We start from the raw sequence: 22,208 nt of genomic DNA on the forward strand, positions 1-22,208 counted from the left end.
CAAAATATATCTCATCTCCTGCTGACCAAATATTTGCCTTCCTCCATAGTACCTGTATTCTTTTCCTTTTTTTCTTTACTTGTTACATCTGCTGTCTAACAGTCAAAATGCAAAAAATATACATTTTCATTTTTATTTTTATATCTTTCCACCACTGCCAAGCCTTGTTTATAGTTTCAAATGCTCTCCACATCTAATGCTAAAATTCTGATATATTTTCTTTTTCCTTTTTAAGTGTTTTCTTTCCAGATCTTGTTTTTCTTTTCCTTTACCTGTCTTCCAGTCATTGATTTGTCACTGCTATGTTCTTGTTATTCTCCTGTCTCTATTTCATCCTCTTTGTTATCTTCACTGTATAAATTGCAAATCTGATCTCTTCCTGTGTATTAATAACCTTACTTTGAACTGTTATGTCATCTCAGACTACCTCTTCATTGCTTAACTTTTCTTCACTATCCCCTTCTCCCATGCCAACTTCTCTTTCAACATCTTTAGTAGTAATATTTTCAATGGTTTATTTCTTCTGAGCTTTCCTCTTCATCTACTGTTTTCTTTTCTTTAATATGTGACAGTCATATCAGAAGTGTCCAAATTCGTTATGATAAAAAAGTGCAAGTTTGTTTGTAGAAAGCGTTATGTCCCCTCATCCCACATTGGCCACACTTCTGTCACAGTCTTGTACCGAGTGATTTTCATCCCCACGAAACTAAAATGCTTGAAGTTAGTTCCAGTACCTAACAAATCCTTTCTTACCATTCACAGTTATTGTGAATCAAATAAATTGAATTTTCCCATCCTTAACATTCATTGTTACTCACACTTCACAACCTCCAAGTCCATACATGTATTTGATCACCTATTTAACTTCATGTACTTTACTACTTAGTGAAAGAAGAAAGAGTTTTAACTTCTGCTCATCCATATCTGAAGTCCTAAATTACATTTATTTTCTTTTTTAGTCGTAGTCCCAAGCTATGAAGTAGTCTTTTCATGGTACTTGCTGTATTTCATTTTTCAGTCTCAGTCACAAATTTTTCCAGCAAATTACAGCTTTTAGATGTCACGTCACAAAAATGTTCTGCTCCCAAATGAAGTAATTCTCTTACATCTTTAATGTCAAAGCCTAGTGGTAAAATAATAGTATCCGTAATGTCATATCTGTTCGCTGCCATTGTTTTTACCACTGGTCATCTTCTCTGTGGTTATTGAGGAACTGCAACTCTTTGTCCCCTCTGATTTATTTCTTCCATTCTGCCTTGATTTCCTGTATCTGCTTAACTTCTTTCTTGTAACAAAAAACTCTGTTGCAGCAGTAAAGCTTTAAATCTGACTACTCTACCATATGAGGATACCTCCAGTATTTCCCGTGATCAACTGTTGCTTCTGTTTCCAGGCTCTTGTTTCATGCTCCAGTAATACCATGGCACACCCAGTACTTTCTTGGGCTCTGCCTGGTTCATCAAATCTACCAACACTTGTGTCCCCAGTCCTCCAGTTTCCAGCTCTGTAACGGTTATTTCATCATCATCATTGTCAACAACTTCTTCCTTCATTAAGGTTTCTCCTGCTCCATCTCTGCTACATTCTCCTCCATCTTAGAATTGTTGGAACTGAAGTAGCAGCTCCAGAGAGTGCTTCACTTCCTCTGCTGAAAAGAGTAGATGAAGTTCCCTGGTGGCTTGCCATATTTCTCCTAGTTAGTATGAACACCATTTCAGGTCTTCCCTGAAAATTGCTGTCCTAGTGGGACTGACCTAATCAGTGAAGTGCAACTTAATTGTTTTTTCTGAAATTAAGAAATCCTGGGTATGTTTTCCAGTCACCAAGTTTCCAACAGATTATTTTGCAAATAAAATATTGTTGTATAGACTTGTTTGTGTGCGTGTGTACGCGTGCGTGCTTTTTATCAGTTGTACTATTTTTCCATTGGGCTGACATAAAGTCAATGCAAACATTTTTTTTTTATTTGTTAACTGGGACTTTTTTCCAAGCTCAGCCCAGGAGCACAGTCTGGGTAAGTAAAATTCTCAGAGCTGCACAGTAGGTAGCAGCCATTTTTACTTAAACTCCTAAACTCAGTTCATAAATTGCCTTTCTTAGTGCTTTGTTTTTAACTAAATCTTCAAACTTATAAAATGGTATTCATCATTGTAGGTTCATAGGTAGTTACTAGGCATGCAGTCCAAGAGATCACTCAAGAGTTTAGTACAAATTCCCAATTGTTCCAAAACACTATATGGTTAAGTGACTTGCAAGTTACACAGTAAGCAAAAGAAGGCTTAGGGAATCAAATCCTGTACCACAGGACATAGCTCGTTAACAGATCATATCCTTAATCATGTGTAGTAAACTGCCAGACTCTTCTACACCAAGTATCAGACGGTAACAAAAAAAAAATCTCATGGCCACACCAGTGCAATTTGTCAGTTCATAGTCCCTTTGAGCAAGGTTGTTACAAGCTAATGTTATCCACTGTGTGAATGTACTGGCTTCCATGCACTTATTTAATGTAGCAGAATTGGGATCAACATTTCTAACTCTTGTTGGAAGATTCTGGCTAGGCTTAAAAGAATTGTGTTGCTTGGATGAATATTGCCTTGTTAATTATGGCACCTCTAATTTGGAGCCCTACAAAAAGAATGTATTTATATAGAGGTAGTAAGAGGAGTTTAATAGGAGTTTAAAAACAGCAAATGTTTTACATGAATCATCTCTAGCAAATCTTATGTGAGGTAGTGCATTTGATTATCACGTTTAGTACAGTGTAAATCCTTCTGGTCTCAAATGCAACATTATGGACAAAATTAAAATTTCCTCCTTTCTCTGTTCTCAGAAATGTTATACTCAGTACCCATTTTAATGGAATGTTATCAAAATCTAAAGACTACCAAATGTTTTTAAAACCAAAAAAGCCCTAATGGATGACATATTTCATAGGTTCATAGGGTCATAGTTTAGTACTAAGCTAACTGCCCTTGCGAGCCATTTTAAGCCTAGCCAATTATCCCTTGTGAGACTCAAACCCTGCACCTTGTGTTTGTAAGGCAAACACCCTAACCATTAGGCCACCCTCCCAACCTCAACATAACTATATATATATATATATATATATATATATATATATATATATAAAATATATATATATATATATAAAATATATATATATATATATATTATAAAATTATGTTGTGATTGGTAGACAGTATAAATGAGAGACAACATATACGCGAAATGTACAAAATGAAAGAATCACAAAATATTGACAGCCTTCCTCCCACTGCCAAAAAATCCATCTACAAAAAACCCAGCTTAAACATTGTCTGACTAGTAGCACTGTTAGGGGAAAGAGTTTTTAGTAACATAATGTGTAGTGTCAGGGGCAGAGGTTGGGTTAGAGTACATGACTAAGGAGGGCAGAGGAGAGAAGACAACCCCCTACACGAATCAGGCGCAATGCTAAATCTGTAATCTTACATAAACCTAATCCTAACACTCACATATGTACATTACCAAATATAATGCAGGCTTGCACCATTTAATTCAAAATTTGTTTTGCATACTCTTCCATGCTTACATTATAAAGTTTGAATTCAACCAACTGTGATTCTTACAGATGTGCAGTTGCATAATTTTTAACATTCTTTTGTAGGTGTAAGTCTTATTGTGCCTTTATTTTAGTGGCTAGAGGGATAGCTTGTTTAAAATTAGAATTTCTGTCCCTGAAGCATTTGGCAGCCACACTGTTGAGAAGAAAAATGTCGCTGGTTTCTGCTAAACTCTACAAAAGCTAAAACGTACACTACCAGATCTACTGTTTTTACACTTGCTTTTCACTGCTTTGAGTATTTCTGTGTTGAATATATGCACTTTTTTGATCTTTTTTACAGCCTTTAGTTAGAACTGCCTTGGCTCCACTTTAGTGAGAGTAGAGGAGACCGGAGTCATTTTCTGGCCTGAAACTGTATGAAGGAAAGAAGAATGTGTTGTTTTTGATTGGCCACAGGGCCTTGCTTGTCTCTTATTTTTTTGTTGCATCTCTGCTGCTATTTAAGCATCTCATTTGCACAACACTTGGCTTGTAACCTACGAGCTCTGAGGCATTTGGCGACCACACTACTTAGAGTGTTGCTGGTTTCTGCTGAACTCTGTAAAAGCACTTGTTTTTCACATTGTTTTTGTTACGGTTGCATTAATAATATGTTTCTGTGTTGAACATCTGCACTTTTTTTTATCTTTTTTACAGTCTTTAGTTAGAACTGGGTTTGTTCCACTTTAGTGAAAGTAAAGGTGACCTGAGTCATTTTCTGGCTGTGTAAAGGAAAGAAGCGTGTTCTGTTTTTGATTGGGCACAGGGTGTTTGCATTTTCTATTTAGTCGAATCTCCTCTGCTATTTAAGTATCCTAGTTACATCATGCTTTGTTTCTAACCTATGAGCAAGCAACACTTACATTACTGCATCCACTGTTTTGGTATTTGATCTGAAATAGTTACTTCATTTGATCTGCAACCTGTGGGTAGTCGGATCCGACCTCGGATCCGAACCGGCAGCTTTCCAAGCTTCAATATCCGAGCTCCTAGCTCCTCCTCCCTACCCATAATCCCTTACTACCAACCACATTACCCCAGATCATTTTTTGCCGCGGCTAAAGACAGTTGCTTCCTAGTGAAGAGCTCCTGGCCCGGTGAGATTGTTCCTTTTTCTATACTTAAAACCTAGTTTAAATTGTGTGTGTGTTGTTTTAGCGTCAAACCCTATCAAACCCACTTAAAAAAACAAAAAACAAAAAAAAAAACAAAACTGTTTTCCCTTAGTTTAAATTTGTCTCTCCCCCTCCCCCCTTAGTGTTTGGGTGTGTGTGTGAGAGAATTATGGCTGAGTCTAAGGCTATATTTTCGAAGTGTACTGAGTGTGGCCACAAGCTCTCCCCAGCTGATGGCCACACTCAGTGTGTTTTATGTCTGGGGGCAGCACATTTGTCGGAGGCCTTTCAGATTTGTGCGGCCTTCAACCCTCGGGCACTTAGGGACAGGAAGAACAAGCTGATCCTGGCGGGAAAACTCCCTCAGGAATCAGCTTCTTCTTCCTCTCCCAGCCGGGTCCAAGCTACTCCTGTAGCTTCGGCGCTGGTTACTCCCTTAGCTGTACCCGGGACTCAACCTCCCTTATCGGGTACTAGCTCTGTGGAGTCTGGGTCTTCTTCCCACAGGGAGAAAAAGAAACATAGGGAGAGAGAGGGCCATGTTTCTAAAAGGCAGGCCGAGTCTCATCCCTCGGCTCCGCCTGAAAAGATGTTGAAGTCCCCTGAGCTCAGGGTCTCCGGATCCTTGTCCTCTCGGCTCCGTTCTCCGTCCTTTTCTCCGGAGCCGGAGGCGGAGGATAGGTCTCCCTCAAGGTCTTCCAGGCGGCCTTCCTGGCCTGCTTCGACTACCTCTTCGCGGTCCACTAGAAGCATCTCAGAAGCAGACATGGATCGGATGGTGCGAAGATTTTTACCGACCCAGATGCAGATGGGGATGCTCTTGCCTCCCCCCCCTTTGGGAGGGAGTGCAGCCCCCATTTTTGCCCCGATCACTCCTTCTCCGACCCGTTATTGGGTCTCGGAGTTTTCGGATCCAGGCCCTTTCGGATCCGGGGATATGTCGGCGCCGACAGGGATAGTGTCTTCGCCGACTATACCTTTGAGCTTGTCGGATCCAAGCTCTCGGGGCCGAGGGTTGAGCATCGGATCCGAGGGAGTGGTTGTGTCTTCGGCGCCGATTGGGGCGGAGCTCACCACTACCTTGGGTCCGATTGCTTCGGCTCCAACCCCGATCCTATCCTCGGAGCCAAGGAGGTTACTTTCTCAGGCTGGTGACAGTGAATCTCCCTCGGCTTTTGAGGTAGTGGAGAGGGTACTGTCGAGGTCATCCAGGTCCCCGACCGGGCCTTCGGATCCACCCCTGCCCCCACTGTATCAGGGTCTGTCTTCGATCATCCGTCCATCTGGACAGCCTGCCCAAAGCCTCCAGTTAGTTCCTAGGGAGGAACACCACCCGGTGGACGAGCCCTCTTCGGACAGTCCTGCCGAAGAGGTGCCTCGGAAGCACCAGTGCAAAAGGAGGCACCTGGACTCCCCCGAGTCCATTACCACAGATACGGATTTGGATGATATGGAGGGTTCCCCAAGGTCACCCCCTGAAGATGTCTCGTTTGGAGACATCATGGAAATGTTGCGTATAAGAGGGGGTGGTCTGCCCAAAAGCCCTCCCTAGACGAGTCCGTATTTCTGGAGGCCTTTGAGGCAGGCCCATCTACCTCCTGGGTGTCCCCCCCAGCCGACCCCTTGGTGGACCCAATTACCACTAGGGCTTGGAAGGAGCCCGACACTGTGGAGCCTATCCCTAGACGCCCGGATAAGGTCCTCAGCCCTCCCTCTGATAGATCTTCTTGGTCCAAAGGCGCGCCCGTTGATGCTATGTTGGTGGTGGCTGCCACTAAGAAAGAACTTGCCCAAGAAAGTTCTTCGGTCCATCTGCCGGACAAGGAGTCCCGGGCTTTGGACCGTATTGGGAAGCGGATGTTTGCTTCAGCAAACTTTGCCATAAGGTCGCTGAACTACATGGCACACACTATCAGGCTACAGCGTGACTTAATTAAAGAATACGCTGCAGCCCCTCCAGAGTCCATGTCGGTCCCAGACAAAAAGGTTTTTGAGACTCGAATGGCCACTCTAAAGTCCATATCAAATACATCTATGCGGCTTCTTTCCCATGCCATGGAAGGAGCCGCTAGAGCTAGCGGAGCGGGAGTAGTCTTGCGACGGCACTCCTGGCTCCGCCTTTGCGACTTCACGGATCCCTTTAAGGCGTCCTTCACGAACGCCCCTTACGATGGTTCGGCCTTATTTGGCTCATCGGTTCGTGACACGCTAGTCCAAAGCGCGAAGGATGGGAAGATGCTGTCGGCCGTCACAGTCCGCTTCTCTAACCCCCAAAGATCCTTCTCTAGGAATCAGAGGGGGCAAAAGAAGCTGTGGTTCCGTAAATCTCAGCAATCCCGTCCTGCTGCGGACAGCTCATCCTCTAGAGGCAGAGGAGGACAAGGTGGATGCCGGCCCAGAGGCAGAGGGGGCCCGTGTAACTTCGGGTCTAGAGAACCTTTCTCGGAGGGACCCGCGCAACAGCCCTGAGGGCTTGCCCGACTGTCCCTCTCTGGAGGCAGTCAGGGAGCGACTATCGGAGCACCTATCAAATTGGGAGTCCATTACAAACGATCGATGGGTGCTCCAGATAATATCCAGAGGTTACACGATACCGTTCTTGCAACCCCCCCCCAAACCCAAACATCTCCCTGATGTTCCACCCCATCAAAGGGAGTCCGCAACTCAAGAAATTTCAGAGTTGCCAAGAAAAAGAGCCATCCAGCCCGTCCCCCCAGATCAGTCCGGATCAGGTTATTCCTCCAGGTTCTTCTTGGTGCCAAAGAAAACGGGGGACCTCAGACCCATTCTAGACCTTTCGTCCCTGAACCTGTTCATACCCAAAGAAAAGTTCCGGATGGTCACCCTCCAATCTATTCTCCCCCTTCTGCAGGAGAACGACTGGATGTGCTCGTTGGACCTCAAAGATGCGTACTACCATATACTAATGGACAGATGATCCAGGAGGTTCCTCCGCTTCCGGCTAGGAGCCAGTCATTATCAGTTCAGGGTTCTTCCATTTGGCCTAACCTCAGCCCCCAGAGTGTTTACCAAAGTCATGGCAGTGGTTGCAGCCCACCTGAGACTCCAGAGCATTCAGGTGTTCCCTTACCTGGACGACTGGCTCCTCACCACCCCCAACAAGCATCTACTGGTTACGGCGAGAGATTATGCCCTATCTCTGTTTGGTCATTTGGGCATTTCAGTGAATCTAAAGAAATCCTGCCTGTGCCCCACTCAAGCCCTAGAATTCATAGGGGCCAGGTTGGATACTCGGATCTCCAGAGTGGTTCTGACATCGGTCAGGCTAAACAGTTTGTCTCGCCAAGTCTTGGACATTCTTCAGAGCCCAGCTCCTCCAGCAGAATTAGTCCTGAGGGCATTAGGATCTATGTCAGCAGCGATCGGCCTTTCTCTTCATGCCCGTCTGCGAATGCGAGTGTTACAGTGGACTCTCCAGGTCCAATGGTCTCTATCGGTCCATCCCTTGGACATGCCGATTCCTCTGAGCAGGGCATGCAGGGACTCCCTACTTTAGTGGTTACAGGCACAGGAACTCAAAGAAGGGAGACCCTTTGTGATTCCCCCAGTCAAAGCCACGTTGACCACGGACGCTTCCTGCCTCGGGTGGGGCGGGCATTACGCAGGCAAGTCCGTCCAAGGCACGTGGACTTCTCTAGAGACTGCATTGCATATCAACGTCCTAGAGATGAGGGCAGTGCTGTTGGCATTGCAAGCTCTCCATCACCTTCTACCTCTGGGGACTATTGCAATCCAGACGGACAACATGTCCGTTGTCTGGTACATAAACAAACAGGGAGGGACCAGGTCTTACCCCCTGTGTCGAGAAGCCATGAGAGTGTGGGAATGGGCTATTTCCACCAACCGCTTTCTGATAGCAACGCACATTCCGGGGCGGGCCAACATATTAGCGGACAACTTAAGTCGGGTATTTCTCAGCCCTTACGAGTGGTCTCTGAATCCCTCTGTCGCGAAGCAGATATTCCTCAAATGGGGTCAACCTCGCTGCGACCTTTTTGCCTCGCCCCTAAACTCAAAATGCAGCGATTACTTCGCGATAGTTCCCCCCAGAGGGGAATCCCCCAGGGACGCTCTGGTTCATGCTTGGCCGCCCGGTCTCCTTTATGCGTATCCTCCTCTTCCTCTGATGACGAAATTCATCCAGAAAGCCTGTCGGTTGGGGAGCAGAGTGATTCTCATTGCCCCATTCTGGCCTCGACAAGTCTGGTTCCCCTTTCTGCAGTCTCACAGTGTGGCCCCCCCATGGATTCTGGATCCCAGACCAGACCTAATCTCGCATCCGACGAGATGCCACACTCCGAACCTGGTCAACCTCAGGCTCACGGCCTGGTTGATCCAGTTCCATTAATGGCTAGGACTCCCGGTATCTTGTCCCCGGTTAAGGCTATTCTGGTGGCAGCTCATAAGCCATCCACCAGAAAGCTCTACAACAGTAAATGGAAACGTTTTTCCATCTGGGCGAAGGATAAGGAATTAGATCCCTTTACGGTTCCTATTCCCACTATCCTGGACTTCCTATCCCTCATTTTTAAGCAGGGAGCTAGTGCGTCCACCATTAAAGTCCAACTTGCAGCCATCTCTCATTATCATGTGGGGGATGGCGTAAATTCTTTGGCGTCAGCAAAGATATGCAAAGCCTACCTAAAAGGCGTGTTTCTCTTGAAGCCTCCCATTAAGCCGGCTTTGTCTCCATGGGATCTTACCTTGGTCTTACAAGCACTAACAGGTCCACCTTTCGAACCGGCGGCCTCAGTGCCTTTAAAACTCTTATCTTGGAAAACGGCCTTCTTGGTTGCTATTACCTCGGCCAAGCAGGTATCAGAGTTGCAAGCTTTGTGCATTAAGTATCTATACCTTATTTTTCACAAAGATAGGGTGGCCCTCAGGACTAATCCTTCTTTTCTGCCTAAGGTAGCCACAGAGACTAACATTAATCAATCTATTAACCTCCCTGTTTTCTTTCCTAGTTTCCAAAACAAAGGTGAATACATATTGCACAAATTGGATGTGCACAGACAACTACGTTTTTACTTGCATAGGACTAAAGATTTCCGCAAGTCAGACCAGTTGTTTGTTTCTTATGCTAAATCAGCCATGGGCAAACCAATTTCTAAGGTGACAGTAGCAAATTGGATCTCTCAATGTATCAGACAAGCATACATTTCAGCTGGGAAGCTAGCTCCGGTTTTCGTTCGGGCACATTCTACTAGATCTGTGGCTACCTCAACAGCTTTTTGGTCTAGAGTTCCAGTAGACGATATCTGTTCAGCAGCTACTTGGTCTTCTTCCCATACGTTCATTTCTCATTACAAGCTGGACATGATCTCCAGAAGTAGGGCTTCCTTTGGCTCAGGGTGCTCGGAATATCCTTCCGTAGGGACCACCCAGGGCCTTTAGGTAAGCTGGGGACTCTGTCCCACAGGTTGCAGATCAAATGAAGTAACTACTTCAGATAAAGAAGTTATGTACTCACCTTAACGTTCCATCTGAGTAGATACTTCATTTGTCTGCAACCAACCCCCCCTGCCATCCCCCTAACCTCGGAAAAGTATTGTCCTTTGGAGAATTTCCTCTCCATCTTTAGCTTATAGGGCAAAATAACCGATCTGAGGTAATGTGGTTGGTAGTAAGGGATTATGGGTAGGGGGGAGGAGCTAGGAGCTCGGATCTTGAAGCTTGGAAAGCTGCCGGTTCGGATCCGAGGTCGGATCCGACTACCCACAGGTTGCAGACAAATGAAGTATCTACTCAGATGGAACGTTATGGTGAGTACATAACTTCTTTTTTTGCCACATCTGCATTGAGTGTTTCTGTGTTCAATATCTGAACTTTTTGACCTTTTTTAAAGTGTTTAGTTAGAACTGCTGCTCTCCACACACCAGTGCCTAGCAATAATCCTTGTAGACACCGATATCTCCCAGCATAAGTCTCCCTTGTAATCTGTGCAGACTTTGATCTGTCTAGACAGATTTTTTAACTACTAGAGCATCTAGTTTGCATATAGCTGAGGTTGCTAATCAAGTTCCTTGTGTTATTGACCTGTTCAATATTTAAATTTCCTTCACTCCTTGCAGAAAAATGAAGGAACCAAGCCAGAAATCCACTCGATAATTTTATTTGGTGCTTTCGTCTCATTGTAGAAACGTCATCAGATTACTTACAGTGCTACCCAACACATCCTCATATACACTCATTAATTATCTAATTAATTACATCATATCCTCTTAAAGAGAGATACACACATCATATCCTAACTACGGATAAAAACATAAATATACAATTGTTTAAAATTGCATAAATTCACATCCCAGCCACACTATATTTATTAAAACCATTCCCTCACTCCTTCCTAATAGAGCAGCAGGCACAGATGTGTACTTCCCGACTGTCTCTGTGGCCAATCTGGTTGAGATGGGTATTCTGAGGCATAAACAAAGTCTGCAAGAGATGTAAGTACATTTTAACACTGGAAGCAAAACTCTCATACAACCAAAACTGTTCCTATAGAGATTCAGTGACCGTTGCACTACCCCTACTGCACAGGATAAAGACAGTACACATAAAACTGCTTATGCTGAGGCACTTACAGGTAACCTTTCTAAAACACTAAAGCACATTCAAAAAAAGGGTCTTCAGCCATCATGTAAACACTCTGTTAAAACACCACCTACAGCTACACATAGCAGTGTTGTATCCAGTGCCTCTACTGCTAAGCCCTTAAGGCAAACCAGCTCACTGCCAAATTATCTGGCCATTGATTATTCTGTAGTGAGGCACACAGATGTCCCCCTCACCAGACTGAGAAAGGAGAGAGTTTCAATTAGCTGACTCTCCAGGGCTAGGATCTGTTAAGTCACATAGGCACTCTGGTCATTGAGTCACAGGTACCGATATGACTCTGTCATAATTCATGTTGGGTGTTAATGACCTGAGACGTACCTTCCTTGATTGTATGAAGCGAGACGTGATCAAGCTTGCTGATTGTGTCTCAGGCAGGTGAGAATCTAGCACTTAGCAGCATACAACCTTTTTCAAGGATGATGCCATGTTACTAACAGAAAATTATTGATTTTAACAATTAGCTTAGCTTTTGTTGTCAGTCTAAGGGGGTACAGTATTTGAGGCCTGAGAGGACATGGTTGACAGACCATGATGCTTTACCAGATGTGGTCTGTTTTATCCCTCTAGGCTTTTGGATATTGGCAAAGACCTTTTCCACCCCCATAGTGCCTTTTTTTTTAGGCAATGCTAAACTGGTAAATCTCCCGACTTAACTGAACCTATGAAGGAATACAGTCCCTGCAAGCCTTCCTCTCCCCGGAGCGTGTAGATATCTGTGTAGTAACAGAGACATGGTTCAAAGTCATAGAGAGTACCCTGGCAGTGCAGGGTTGTAATGATTTTCACACCTTTAGCCCAGGTACTGCACAGGAGGGAACTAAAGGTGGAACAGTCTTGGTCAATATTAAAAACAACCTCACATTCAGACTGGTTAAAGTTTATGACCCACTAGAACTCATACGTGTGCAGCTCACCATAAAAAGGGTCTCATACCATATCCTTGCAAACTGTAGTCCTCCTCAATTTTCCAGGGAATCCAGACTACCTATCTTAATGTACTAGAATCTCTCATTTAACCTGACACGATCTTCATGGGGGATCTCAAGTACCCCGCTATAGACTGAGAATCCTACACCACTTATAATGCACAAGTATAAACTTCGTTAATGCCAACATCCTGGAACAGTTGGTACCAACATCCTTGGCTTTGTACTCACAAACATGGAGTGATATTCCTCACCCAGTATAATGTCCATCTTCATCAGATCTGTTCATAAGGCAGTATTGCGTGAAATAAAAATTAAATCCGGGGACCCAGCAAAAACAAAAACCTTTAGGATCTATTGCAAAGCTAACATCTCTGTATTAAGTAACTCCTTGACTAAATTCCAAGCACCCCCAAACCCAATAAACACCATAGCATATGTTGAGTTGTTAACAGAATCCCTCTACAGTCATATTGCTAACTGTATAGGGTGAGCTATACCCACTCATATTAAGAATAAGACAAACTCAAAAACAAGCCACCCTGGTAGAATCACAATATCAATTGGTTATACAGTAAAATAAAAAAAAAAATCTTGGCCAAGTGTAGGAAGAGCGAAGCCCAACATACTAAAACTCCTGACCAGTCTAAACAGGCAGCTAAGATTATTTATTTATTTTATTTTACATTTGCTTACTGGGAAAGTCCGACTGGACACAAGTTCTTTTTCAGTGGAGGCCCAAGGAGAAAAGCTCCACTTGAACATCTAGAAAACATAATGTTCTATACAGGTTCAGTCATATGTTACAGATATTGCAAACAGTTGACTGGTGTGCAGTCAATTATGAACTAACAATAGATTGTAATATACTACAGTGTAGAGTTATAGAAGAGCTGTGATACAAATATTTTTCATAGAGATCTGAAGGTTGATTGATCCGTCATGGACTAGTACAATTCAATTGACATTGTATACCAGATAACTTACCATTAATACTTCAAAGGCTAAATTTGAAGAAAAAATAGCTCTTGAGGAAAAGAACAACCACAAAGCTTTCTACAGCTATGTCCGTAACCTAAAAGAAAATAATGCAACAATGCACACAGAACTTATTGTAAGCAGCATCACCCACACTGAACTGGAGGCCATTGCTAACCTTTTGGCTGACAGGTTCGGCTGAAACTTCTCCCCCACTCCCCCAATAGTCTAAAGAAAATATTGTATGCCACAGTCCCCCCAACCATTACTAGGGAACACATCTTCAATCCACTTTCCAAGGCCATAAACACAGCATCGGTGGCTCATGCTTACTAAATAGCATGAAACCTGACCACTGTGACCCACTTGAATCACTTTTCAGCTAGAGCCTACAGTCAGGTTTTGTGTCCAAGGAATGGAAGATGGCAACAGTCATTTCCCTGCAGAAAGGAGGTCCAACTACTGATCCAGGTAACTGTAATCCCATAAGTCTGATAAGCCTTATATGTAAGGTCATGGAAAGAATCATCATGGCCATGATAAATGAGGACATAGGTAACCTGCAAATGCTGGACTAATCACAGTTCAGCTTTGTCAAAGGAAGGTCAAGCCTTAAATCTGGTGGACTTTGAGAGGGTCACCAGAGCAATGGGAGAGGACAAGACTGCACACAGCTTACCTCAACCTGGCCAAGGCTTTTGATACTATACCCTACTCAGGTATTATAGACAAGCCATTAAATTAAGTATAAACCCTTTTATAACCCGCAGGATAGCCAGCTTGCTCACTGATGGGACCCTAGGAGGTCAAAATAAGTGAGGCCTCCTCCACCAAGAGTCCAATCACTATTTGAGTCACCTAGGGCTCAGGACTGGGCCAGTTCCTTTTTGGCATCTATTTATCTGAAGTGGAAGCAAACACTGAAGGTTTATGGTTGACTAAGTTTGCATATTATTGCAAGCTGGGATTATCACAGACTCTACTGCAGACACTGTCATTCTTCAAGAAGGCCTATTTCTGACTTACTAGGAATTGCATTACTATACCCTTTGGGAAGTTAACCATCCCGGCTAATTACCGTGTTAATAATACACCCCTGAGAGTCGACCCAGTCGTCAAGGATCTGGGTATGCATGTAGACTATAATCTTTCCTTTCGATCAACATATGGCCACAGTGGTGAGGAAATCCTTTTTATGTTGTGCAGTTTATAAGTAAAGACATGGTGTCTAAGACCAAATAAATTATTATCCCACTGTGTGCTGCCCTTATCAGACCAGTCATAGAGTACAGAGCTGCCTTTGGCAGATACCTGAACAGGCATATACAGCAACTAGAGCGACCTCAGAGGTTCCTTACAAAAAGAATACAAGGTGTAACTTGCCTTATGCAGAGTGTCTTAAAGCCCTTTCCCTTTACTGAGTCTCCTATAGATTGCTGAAGGGTGATCTGTTCCTGGCTTACAAGGCATCCGCAAACCCAACACTTTTGAATATCCTGCATATTTGTAAGTTAAATAGTATTAGAAATACAAGGTCTAAGAACTTGACTTTTGTCATGGACTTAAACAGAACATGTTTGAGAGACAAATGTGTGTCCTAGAGACTGCCTGTCCTGTGGAACAGGCTTCCCTTCCCATCCATGTGAAGCTATTACCCAATTTAAGCACAGACTAGACCAGTGAAAGGGGAATAAGAAATTTACACCAGGCCTTGCACCCATGCCCCTTATGGACAGGGTAGCTTATAAATGCTTGACCCTCAGCATCCTGTTTGGATAGAGGACTTAATTATTCTTTCTGGAATACTTGGCTAGGCTTAGAAAGGCTCCCTTGGCCATTAGCCTACTAATAATGTATGAATCTATGAATTTGTGTTTCCTGTCATTTGTATTGTCTACCAAATGAATGACAACCATATCTTTAGCTGTTTGAATTTATATGCATGTATGTGTGTATGTATGGGTATGGGTATATATATATATATATATATATATATATATATATATATATATATATATATATATATACATATATACACACACACACACACATATACATAGAACATATACATATATATATATATATATATATATATATATATATATATATATATATACACACACACACGCATATACATAGAACATATACATATATATATATATACACACACACACACACACACACACACACATGCTGTATGTTGCCCACTGAGGAGAAGTGTACCTCTGCACATTGAATTCCCTTCTGGTTACTGTGCAGTGGGCTCACTAGGCTTGTGCTTCACATGATGCAGCACCTAGTATTCCTACTACATCACTCACCCATGTGGCAAGCCACAGCCAAGAATGGCCTGCCACCAATGGCCACTCAGTCCCATCTTCCCCTTCCAGCTGCTGTAGGTACCTGAGCCACTATTTGTACTCTGGACACCTGCAGTGTAGTCAAGGCTTTATGTATCTGTGCTGCAGAGCTAGCTAACATAACCATTTTGTTGTTTCACCAGTCATTAAGATCATCAGGTTCATCTTGCAGCCTCCTAAGTTCTAGCATTTTATGAGATACAATACCAGATTTGTGGTTGCCAGAAAACCTGTAGAGCCAGCAGTTAGATTTCAGAAAAGTAAATAAATTAAGCAGTAACAGGCTCAAACCAGGGCCCTGTGATACTCGTATGGTTATTGAATTTCATCTTGAAGAGAAGCCTCTGCGTGAAACCATTATATAATTTGCTTACATTACCTAACTCAGTTGATAAACATATAGCTCCCTGAGTAAATGTATTTGTTGTTGTCTGGTATATCAAATGTCTTTGTTTAGTCCACGTAAGTTACATTATCAGAGAAGCCAGCAGCATTAGTTTCCCTAGCACAGTCAGAGATAACAGTGTAAGGCAACCTATAAATGCAACAAATTCCAGTTGGTGTAATCTAGGTCATGTTACACCATAAATGGAATTACTGATAAATTCTGAAATTAGCTCAAGATAATGGTCCGGTCTAATTGGGTAATATTGCTATACACTGGTGTAATCTCAGCCTGTTTCCATACCATGGCAAAAGGGCATAATTGTTATAAATGAACTTGTTATGAATGTTGTGCTATACAGGGTAAGGGAAATCCTTAATTTCAAATACCAAACCACTGGGGGTACCATCAGTGCCCATACTGGAATTTCTGCTGACCTTTGAGAGTGCATTATACACTTTAGCTATGGAAAAGGCTTTAATTGAGGACATAAAAGTAGCATCTTTAATAACTGGGTCAGTTTTGGGTCCATCTGATTCTGGAAAACATTATCTGGAAATGTGTGATATATATTTGCATGTAGTAGGATCACTTGTAAGCATGAAACCATCTCTGTAGTTTTTATATGTTTAGAGAATGTTTTTATTGTCCCCTATTACCAAGGTCATTGTCATTTCATAGGAACCTTTCGCTTTATTATATAGTTTATATCCCTTTTCTTCCCCCTTGCCTGTGAACCACCAATCTCTTCCTCATTCCTGAGTAGTTAATTTCCCCACAGTACACATCAGGTGAGCGCATTTCTTTTCATACACTTCTCTCCATATGCTAGAATATGAGAGCCACACGTTTATCGCACACAAACTGAAATGTCACTTTCATTTGTTCCCAAGGCTTTTAGAATTAGCATAACGTAGTAAAAGTGAATTCATGACAAGCCATTTGCTAGGCAAAGAATACCCAAAAAGATGGAATAACTTTAATATTAAAATGCTCTTATTTCGATTTTGATAGGTACAATCATCGGTTAGAGAAAAGTTTTACCGTTGATTTTTCTGCCATGCATTTTCTGCCAAAGTATGACAACTCTGAGTTCTAGACAGTAACACCTCATTTGAAGCCATCTGTCCTTTTAACAGATTAAACACATCTCTGCTGAATACTGTTTCTCATTTCCAGTTATTCATTCCCAGATACTTATTTCATTATTTTTTAAGTTGTGGGGCAGCTAGCCTTTATCTGCATTTTGCTCAGTTAAAAAAACTCCAGCTCTACTTAGTTGCATACCGCCTATTTCGAGGCGATCTATGCCTGACATATAAAGCTATGTCCAACCCAGAATTAATGGACATGCTCCACCTCAGTAAATCTAAATCCCTTAGAGCCACGCGCTCGAGGGACTTGAACCTCAGCACAGAAATAAATAGAACATGCTGGAGGGACAGATTCATAACCCAGAGGCTCCCTTCACTATGGAATAGAATTCCAATTCATGTTAGGCAGAGCACCTCACTGACTCTCTTCTAGAAGAATCTTGATGAGTGGATGGGGGGATCGTAGGTTTGTCCCGGGGATTACTTCTGTGCCACTATTAGACAGAGGCACAGTAAACTAAACTTTAAAAAGGGCACAGTATACTTAAATCAAGGGGTGGCGTAAGCCAAACACAATTGGGCTAGGCTTATAAGTGCCCCAGGGCAGATAGCCTAGTATGAACCTATGGATGCAAGCAGGCATAGAACTAAACACGGATGGTATGTCAGCCCATTACTGATAGATATCTGCATATATATATATATATATATATATATATATATATATATATATATATATATATATATCTTTGGGCAGTTTAGATGTGCACCTATGAAATGCCTGAGGGATGAGGGAGGAAACTGACAGATCTGGCAAAAACCTGTATAGACACAGAACTGCATGCAAATTCCACACAGAAGGAACTCTAGCTATGAATCGAACTGGAGAGCCAAGAACTTGAATATTTAATCAAGTAACCAAAATCCTAGGGCTATTTTATTTATTTTTGTTAATCTCTTCAAATGGGATGCATTAATTTATTTTTCATATACATATAGCTGATGCCCTCTACTGTCACTATGGATTAATTAATTGTAAAACAGTCCAAAATGTATGTTATAGAAGTAGCTAAGCATCATATTTCTTTGATTTCTTTATCCCTCTGTCCTCATGCAGTTCTTACCTCTGTCTTGTTTGGTGCTTTCTGTAGCTCTTTTTCAGCACTCCTTTCATCGCCCCCAAAGAACATTCTTTGCTGGCATCTCTGCCTCCAGTCTTGGTTCCCATCTCTATCACATCATCAACTAGTAACATCCCCTTCCTCTGAAAGAAGAAATGTGGCCCATATCTGTTTACAACTATTGGCTGGCCTTTGGCTCCGGGATCTCCAGCCAAATTCTGGTGATTGATAGTGGGGATAAACATCCTTTCTTTCCACAACCATGCACTTCCGATTGTGATTAAACTAAATTCCACTTACTGACAGTGGGGGCAAGCATCTTGGCCTTCCACCAGCTCACATACTCCAGATTGAGATTTGTAGATTAATTTAGGCAAAATGTTAACCACATGGCCTTCTAATTCCACACTTTGGATATAGTCAATAAAATCTCCGTCCTCTGTTTTGAAAGTACTGTTTTCTGGCCAGAATTACTTTTAGCTTATAGTTCTGAAATACTGTTGTTTTTACATCTTTTTATTGAACATTTCAAATAGCTTATGTACATTATATTTAATAAATGCCATAAATTCTTATAGATAATTCCCTATTAACTTCATACCACTGTTTCAGCAGGTTAAGAATGAAGGAAAAGAACTTGAGTTGTTAATGTGTACCACTAATTAACATCAAACCATACTATAGATCCAATTTCATGTAATAGACCTCAAGCCACATTGTGCTAAAATACGTCTGCTTTTAGCATAGTGCTGTGGCATTGCATATTTTTCTCAATATCCCAAGACCCCCCCCCTCCCCACACACACTTTGTGGTTCTTTAGTTTAATTGACTGTTTATCTCTGTTCTTTTCCCAATTTTATTTGAGTTTTGTGAACCTGGCACTTGTCTTCATTTATTGATGTCATTGTTTTTGCATTTTTGTTTGTAGCAACTCTAAGCTTGCAATTTTTTTGGCTTTTTGTAAGTTGTAGGAAATAACATCTAAAAGTATTTGGTTCCTGTAAAAGTCAGTAGTGTGCTTTGTTTATATGTTTTATACAATATAAACTTCTGATCGCAGTTTCTTTGAATTTGAAAATAACAGTCTTCATGTTCTGAAGTGGAATTGTGTGGCGGGGCATTCAACGGTTACTGCCTCCCAGATCCTTGCCTCTAGAATCTGTTTGTTGAGAGTGCCTATTTTCCACCTATGTCATTGCTTGTTTGTTCCTACCTTCTGAAGACACGCTTCTTAAGTTGCCAGGTACTCTAATTGTCCCACAGTTCCAGTTGTGGATCTTTTCTCCATTCTACTGTGGAGAAGTTTTTGGCTTGGAGGGCTTGACTAGTAGCAGAGTGGAATAAAAAAGAAATCTGTAGTGGATAGAAAAGCTCTGCAGACTCCGCATAACATCTTATCATTCAGATGACATAAAGCTTTGTGCTGATTGAAGCCGTTTGCTGGACTAACCAATATTTTTTTTTTCCTAAGAAGTGTGTCGGCTTTTATCTTGTACTGTTTTCATCTAAAAAGATGTATACTTAAGACAGAAGGAATACTCCTACACTTTAAGCAGCTGTTGAATGTAGTAAATTCTATGTATTGCAAGAGTGTGCTTGCTTTTTTATCTTTACTTGAAATGTATGCTAAAGGTAATGACTTGCTGTAACAGACACAATAATGTAGTAGTGTAGACAGAACAAGACTGTTTATATTGCAGCTGGAATATAAACCAGGTATGCATGTGCATAGGTTATTTTAACTTATAAGCATTTGAGTTATAACCTTGCCCACATTGTCTCTTTCTTTACGTTTTTCCTTTAATGTTTTAAAACTGGAAATGGGAAAGATTTGGAGACCTGTAACACAAACATATACTTTGGGTGAGTGACTACTTCGACCAGCAAGCCTGTCTGTTTCTCTGCCAATTTCATAAGCTGCAGATCCTTATTTGTATGCTTTATAATTCTTACCAGTCTCACAAAGCTGCCTTGCATCTGTGTCATGTATTTAAATTCCTTAATTGTTTTTTTAACTTACAGCCTCTTCAGAAAGGCTCCATCTGTGAAGAAGTGCTTCCATACTTTGTTTCTGAATCATTCACACTTTTATAACAGTCTGCTCTCTCATATTTTTTTAACAAACATTGCTTCCCTTTTGGAGTTATTTGAATCCCATGAAGTGCTTAAAACTTCTTTCATGCACCCCTTCTCTTTGCTTTCCTTTCCATAGGGATACATGTGCATACTGTATCTGTTTGTACATAAAATTTCTTTTGATTGCCCTTAGGGTCTGTATTACGTGTTCAAATGATTAGGTGATAGAACACCTAATCATTGACCACATAGTATCAAAAGCAAAAAACAGCAAACAGCCAATTTAACGCAGGGAAATATTTCCCTTGGCCGTTCCCTGGATTTTGCAGTTTTCTCCACTGTGGAGCGATCTCAGAGTTGGTATATTTAGTTAGGGGGAGGGGTGTTGGGGGCACAGCCCCCCACTTAGTTTGGCCGTAAATTTTTGTGGCCGACGGTAACGTTTCCCGGTGGCGTTCACTATTTTGCAGTTCGATATTACGTGGTCGATGTTTAGGTGTTTAATCACCTTAATCATTCAATCACATACTATAGACCCTTGTCTTTATTATGAATTCTGATGAAAATCTGCACAGGTCTGACATTGAAAGCTTCCTGTAGTGGGGAACATTGGAATTACTCTTATGCTTTATTTGCATCAACATTGTTCTCTTTTGTCCCTGCTGGGATGCCTCTGTTTGCATAAGCCCTAGTATCATTTTGAACTGTGATAGTGTGCCTAGCCACCACAACTCTAATTTCTTTACTGTTGCTGCTTGCACAGCTTTGATTTTGATCTTGACATTTGTCTTAGAAAATGATCATGTCCTGTGCCTAACAAGCTGAAACATTTTAAATGCTCCTGCTGTCACCAGTCACAAGCCATCATCCACACTGGCGCACCCTCTTTGCTGTTTCAGGCAAAACACTTGATGTAAATGTTAATTTTCCAGCCTAGCACCTGTAGATGGTGAAATGAAAAATTTAAGTTGTAATAATTCTATGAAGATAGAAGCATTTGGCGGTACCAAGTGCAAGGACTGGCAGGCATGTCCCTTGCTTGATCCAAGGCCAGTGTCAGAACAACTGAACTGTATTGCATTACTGTAGGAAGACAGTGGTCACATTCTTCCCTCAATACATTCATTTATGAGTTAATCGTAGAGCATCATGCACTCTGACTAGTGAGGGGTCATGCTCATTTTTGTTGTCACATGATGTTGAGAAGACTACAGGTTTATTTCCAGCAACCACCATGATGCCTGCCTTGCACATCCTGCTAATTAGTGCCAGAAGCATCCTAGTGGTTGTCCCATTCATTTGCAGTGTTTTCTCTGTTTCCCCTGCACATGCTCAGTGTTCATTCTTGGGAAGAGGTAGTTGTATCCCCAGGTGAAGAGACCAGTACAAAGTTCCGCAGAAGTCACTGGTAAGGAACAAAGAGATTTTCTTGTGTCCTTTCATACCTGCATAACCCTCCCATCCCAGGCAAGCTGCAAGTGTCAGGTGTTCTTCAATCTGTTTGACATCTAGTGGGACCCATCCTTACAGATGTGAAAGTGTAGCCTTAGGATTGACAGGCTGATGGTAGTGGTAATCCCAGCACCAACATCTCCTGTCCCAGGTCTAGTTCTGGTGAGAGTTTCCCCAAGCAGTTGCCATTTTCCCCAAACCCAGACATTTCCCCATTGTCTGCTTACCTCTTTTTTAAGTGCCTGGTGAGCTCAGGCTTGTCCGTTCTGGAGCGAGGGTAGGGGGTGGTGTTCCTCTCCCTCAGTGGGAAAAGGACTCAGAAGAGCAAGAGACCCTTGTCTTCAAGACATAAACTGGCATAAATTTCTTTCCATCAATATACTGTGTAGATATCTTTTGCAAAAGCTTTGAGGCTAATGAAATCCCTCATGAAGTGGCCTGTGATTGTGCCCTGGGACATCTTCCCCCATGT

The 22,208-nt window shown here is 42.2% G+C and overlaps 1 protein-coding gene across 2 annotated transcripts in view; it reads left to right on the forward strand.

Moving 5' to 3' along the window:
* TTC27 (tetratricopeptide repeat domain 27) overlaps positions 1-22,208 on the forward strand; it is a 2,723,583-nt gene that overhangs the window by 1,106,478 nt on the left and 1,594,897 nt on the right. The gene's annotated exons all lie outside the window — the stretch shown is intronic.

Source organism: Protopterus annectens, chromosome 1.part2, assembly GCF_019279795.1.
Source record: "Protopterus annectens isolate FY-2018-M chromosome 1.part2, PAN1.0, whole genome shotgun sequence".
NCBI classification, from domain to species: Eukaryota; Metazoa; Chordata; order Ceratodontiformes; family Protopteridae; genus Protopterus; species Protopterus annectens.